At 51.2% G+C, this 5000-nt stretch overlaps 6 non-coding genes across 6 annotated transcripts; all 6 read left to right on the top strand.

Annotated features, from left to right (window-relative positions):
- The first annotated feature begins 270 nt into the window (after positions 1-270).
- TRNAS-AGA (transfer RNA serine (anticodon AGA)) lies at positions 271-352 on the top strand. The gene has a single exon. It is a non-coding gene; the product is annotated as a tRNA-Ser (tRNA).
- Positions 353-715: 363 nt separating this feature from the next.
- Positions 716-797, top strand: TRNAS-UGA (transfer RNA serine (anticodon UGA)). Its single transcript has one exon. It is a non-coding gene; the product is annotated as a tRNA-Ser (tRNA).
- Positions 798-1929: 1132 nt separating this feature from the next.
- On the top strand, positions 1930-2011 carry TRNAS-AGA (transfer RNA serine (anticodon AGA)). The gene has a single exon. It is a non-coding gene; the product is annotated as a tRNA-Ser (tRNA).
- A 363-nt stretch (positions 2012-2374) lies between these two features.
- TRNAS-CGA (transfer RNA serine (anticodon CGA)) lies at positions 2375-2456 on the top strand. Its single transcript has one exon. It is a non-coding gene; the product is annotated as a tRNA-Ser (tRNA).
- Positions 2457-3578: 1122 nt separating this feature from the next.
- On the top strand, positions 3579-3660 carry TRNAC-ACA (transfer RNA cysteine (anticodon ACA)). Its single transcript has one exon. It is a non-coding gene; the product is annotated as a tRNA-Cys (tRNA).
- A 363-nt stretch (positions 3661-4023) lies between these two features.
- TRNAS-CGA (transfer RNA serine (anticodon CGA)) lies at positions 4024-4105 on the top strand. The gene has a single exon. It is a non-coding gene; the product is annotated as a tRNA-Ser (tRNA).
- The last annotated feature ends 895 nt before the right edge of the window (positions 4106-5000 follow it).

The raw sequence follows: 5000 nt of genomic DNA, 5'->3' as shown, positions 1-5000 counted from the left end.
CCTAGTGAAGGTGAGGCTCTGCTGCCTGGCCGCTTGCTAGGTTTATTAGCACAGATCTGTCCCTGGCACTTAGTCCGAGCTTGGCAGGGAGGGGATATGGCATTTAGGGAACTTGGGCCAGACCATAGAGATTCTGACTTTTGAATGCATTTTCAAGGGTCATGGGAGGGCCAAAAGGGAACGGTGCAGAGCGGCATAAAGTAAGGGGCGGAGGAGACATTGTGTGTGGCTAAAGTGTTAAGTTTATAGTAGAAACAGGTTTGCTCAGGAGTAGTCGTGGCCGAGTGGTTAAGGCGATGGACTAGAAATCCATTGGGGTTTCCCCGCGCAGGTTCAAATCCTGCCGACTACGGTGCAGCGCCCGCTTTTATTGTTTACTCTTTTCTGGTGTGGAAAACAATCTTAAAATAGCAGTATAATACAATTACTAAAGGAGGCTGCGGCGCACTTGAGCTATTCAAGCAAGATCCTAGGAGTAAAAGCGGCTTCATCCTTTAGGCCAACGCAGAGAAACTGGTACGTTTTGACGGGTTTCGTTTTGCAATTTCAAACATATATGTACATTTAAAAGAAACTTGTGAGGAGAAAGAACGGTGCATGATGAGAGAGAAGGGTGGAAAGTACAGGACAAGATCTAGAGGCAAGGCGGTAGAGACTAAGGACTCTTCTGTGTAAGCACAGCACAATCTTTCGAGTGAGAGTTTCACTCTCATGGGTAGTCGTGGCCGAGTGGTTAAGGCGATGGACTTGAAATCCATTGGGGTTTCCCCGTGCAGGTTCGAACCCTGCCGACTACGTCTCGGTTTGAACTGAGCTGCAATTTTGCAATTTGCTCGGAAATGTCCCCAAAACAAGATGTAAACATGCATGTTGATTATAGGATGGACGATAAAGCAGACATTGGGAAGACTCCCATCCAGGACTCTCTGACTGTTAGGGGTGGGGGCCACGATTATATTTCCACCCTGACACTAGTTGCCGCTAGAGCCATCGACGCCTGGCATCGCCTCCGTCTGTAAGAAGCCCATCCTGCGCTTTTCCTTGCCTGCATCTTTACAGCAGATATTGGCAGGGGTCCATGTGGATACAGAGGATGGAGCAACTGGCACGCAAGCTATCTGCCGAGCCTTTTTTGTGTGTCAGCACAAGGGTTCTCGTGTCACTTCTAGACCTTCCTTGGCAGATGCATTCAGGAGAGGCCCCCTACCTGCGACACAGTGAAAGTACAGTCTTTTGCTGCCCTGTGCAAGCTAGGGGACTGAAGGCACAGCTTTCTGCCACAACAGCAGAGAGCAGAGGAAGGGCGCCCAGGAGGACCGTCAGAGGGTGGTGAGACCCCTGTCCTCTCAGCCCCGATCGGCCCCGATCGGCCAAGACCTCTCTATTTGGGCAGAAGGGACCCATTCTGCGGTCCTCTGAGGCTTAGGGCCACATGCCCAGAAGGCCCACCACCCAAATCTTTGCCATATGGCTTAGACTAACTACCGGACCACTCGTGCGGCCATTTATTCCTCTGGAGCCTGTCAAAATGGCCTGCCGAAATTGGCTCCCAGGAGGCCTCTGCAACTCGATTTGCATAGAGACAGCCCCTGCCCAGGCATGCTTCCAAACAGGACACTGTTAACAGTTTCAATTTGGAGCTGGCAGAAGCCAGTGCAACCTAGTGAAGGTGAGGCTCTGCTGCCTGGCCGCTTGCTAGGTTTATTAGCACAGATCTGTCCCTGGCACTTAGTCTGAGCTTGGCAGGGAGGGGAAATGGCATTTAGGGAACTTGGGCCAGACCATAGAGATTCTGACTTTTGAATGCATTTTCAAGGGTCATGGGAGGGCCAAAAGGGAACGGTGCAGAGCGGCATAAAGTAAGGGGCGGAGGAGACATTGTGTGTGGCTAAAGTGTTAAGTTTATAGTAGAAACAGGTTTGCTCAGGAGTAGTCGTGGCCGAGTGGTTAAGGCGATGGACTAGAAATCCATTGGGGTTTCCCCGCGCAGGTTCAAATCCTGCCGACTACGGTGCAGCGCCCGCTTTTATTGTTTACTCTTTTCTGGTGTGGAAAACAATCTTAAAATAGCAGTATAATACAATTACTAAAGGAGGCTGCGGCGCACTTGAGCTATTCAAGCAAGATCCTAGGAGTAAAAGCGGCTTCATCCTTTAGGCCAACGCAGAGAAACTGGTACGTTTTGACGGGTTTCGTTTTGCAATTTCAAACATATATGTACATTTAAAAGAAACTTGTGAGGAGAAAGAACGGTGCATGATGAGAGAGAAGGGTGGAAAGTACAGGACAAGATCTAGAGGCAAGGCGGTAGAGACTAAGGACTCTTCTGTGTAAGCACAGCACGATCTTTCGAGTGAGAGTTTCACTCTCATGGGTAGTCGTGGCCGAGTGGTTAAGGCGATGGACTCGAAATCCATTGGGGTCTCCCCGCGCAGGTTCGAACCCTGCTGACTACGCCTCGGTTTGAACTGAGCTGCAATTTTGCAATTTGCTCGGAAATGTCCCCAAAACAAGATGTAAACATGCATGTTGATTATAGGATGGACGATAAAGCAGACATTGGGAAGACTCCCATCCAGGACTCTCTGACTGTTAGGGGTGGGGGCCACGATTATATTTCCACCCTGACACTAGTTGCCGCTAGAGCCATCGACGCCTGGCATTGCCTCCGTCTGTAAGAAGCCCATCCTGCGCTTTTCCTTGCCTGCATCTTTACAGCAGATATTGGGAGGGGTCCATGTGGATACAGAGGATGGAGCAACTGGCACGCAAGCTATCTGCCGAGCCTTTTTTGTGTGTCAGCACAAGGGTTCTCGTGTCACTTCTAGACCTTCCTTGGCAGATGCATTCAGGAGAGGCCCCCTACCTGCGACACAGTGAAAGTACAGTCTTTTGCTGCCCTGTGCAAGCTAGGGGACTGAAGGCACAGCTTTCTGCCACAACAGCAGAGAGCAGAGGAAGGGCGCCCAGGAGGACCGTCAGAGGGTGGTGAGGCCCCTGTCCTCTCGGCCCCGATCGGCCAAGACCTCTCTATTTGGGCAGAAGGGACCCATTCTGCGGTCCTCTGAGGCTTAGGGCCACATGCCCAGAAGGCCCACCACCCAAATCTTTGCCATATGGCTTAGACTAACTACCGGACCACTCGTGCGGCCATTTATTCCTCTGGAGCCTGTCAAAATGGCCTGCCGAAATTGGCTCCCAGGAGGCCTCTGCAACTCGATTTGCATAGAGACAGCCCCTGCCCAGGCATGCTTCCAAACAGGACACTGTTAACAGTTTCAATTTGGAGCTGGCAGAAGCCAGTGCAACCTAGTGAAGGTGAGGCTCTGCTGCCTGGCCGCTTGCTAGGTTTATTAGCACAGATCTGTCCCTGGCACTTAGTCTGAGCTTGGCAGGGAGGGGAAATGGCATTTAGGGAACTTGGGCCAGACCATAGAGATTCTGACTTTTGAATGCATTTTCAAGGGTCATGGGAGGGCCAAAAGGGAACGGTGCAGAGCGGCATAAAGTAAGGGGCGGAGGAGACATTGTGTGTGGCTAAAGTGTTAAGTTTATAGTAGAAACAGGTTTGCTCAGGAGTAGTCGTGGCCGAGTGGTTAAGGCGATGGACTACAAATCCATTGGGGTTTCCCCGCGCAGGTTCAAATCCTGCCGACTACGGTGCAGAGCCCGCTTTTATTGTTTACTCTTTTCTGGTGTGGAAAACAATCTTAAAATAGCAGTATAATACAATTACTAAAGGAGGCTGCGGCGCACTTGAGCTATTCAAGCAAGATCCTAGGAGTAAAAGCGGCTTCATCCTTTAGGCCAACGCAGAGAAACTGGTACGTTTTGACGGGTTTCGTTTTGCAATTTCAAACATATATGTACATTTAAAAGAAACTTGTGAGGAGAAAGAACGGTGCATGATGAGAGAGAAGGGTGGAAAGTACAGGACAAGATCTAGAGGCAAGGCGGTAGAGACTAAGGACTCTTCTGTGTAAGCACAGCACGATCTTTCGAGTGAGAGTTTCACTCTCATGGGTAGTCGTGGCCGAGTGGTTAAGGCGATGGACTCGAAATCCATTGGGGTCTCCCCGCGCAGGTTCGAACCCTGCTGACTACGCCTCGGTTTGAACTGAGCTGCAATTTTGCAATTTGCTCGGAAATGTCCCCAAAACAAGATGTAAACATGCATGTTGATTATAGGATGGACGATAAAGCAGACATTGGGAAGACTCCCATCCAGGACTCTCTGACTGTTAGGGGTGGGGGCCACGATTATATTTCCACCCTGACACTAGTTGCCGCTAGAGCCATCGACGCCTGGCATTGCCTCCGTCTGTAAGAAGCCCATCCTGCGCTTTTCCTTGCCTGCATCTTTACAGCAGATATTGGGAGGGGTCCATGTGGATACAGAGGATGGAGCAACTGGCACGCAAGCTATCTGCCGAGCCTTTTTTGTGTGTCAGCACAAGGGTTCTCGTGTCACTTCTAGACCTTCCTTGGCAGATGCATTCAGGAGAGGCCCCCTACCTGCGACACAGTGAAAGTACAGTCTTTTGCTGCCCTGTGCAAGCTAGGGGACTGAAGGCACAGCTTTCTGCCACAACAGCAGAGAGCAGAGGAAGGGCGCCCAGGAGGACCGTCAGAGGGTGGTGAGGCCCCTGTCCTCTCGGCCCCGATCGGCCAAGACCTCTCTATTTGGGCAGAAGGGACCCATTCTGCGGTCCTCTGAGGCTTAGGGCCACATGCCCAGAAGGCCCACCACCCAAATCTTTGCCATATGGCTTAGACTAACTACCGGACCACTCGTGCGGCCATTTATTCCTCTGGAGCCTGTCAAAATGGCCTGCCGAAATTGGCTCCCAGGAGGCCTCTGCAACTCGATTTGCATAGAGACAGCCCCTGCCCAGGCATGCTTCCAAACAGGACACTGTTAACAGTTTCAATTTGGAGCTGGCAGAAGCCAGTGCAACCTAGTGAAGGTGAGGCTCTGCTGCCTGGCCGCTTGCTAGGTT

Source organism: Ambystoma mexicanum, chromosome 3q (assembly GCF_040938575.1).
Source record: "Ambystoma mexicanum isolate Mex_15411 chromosome 3q, UKY_AmexF1_1, whole genome shotgun sequence".
Taxonomy (NCBI): domain Eukaryota; kingdom Metazoa; phylum Chordata; class Amphibia; order Caudata; family Ambystomatidae; genus Ambystoma; species Ambystoma mexicanum.
This window is presented reverse-complemented; position numbering and strand designations above follow the sequence as displayed.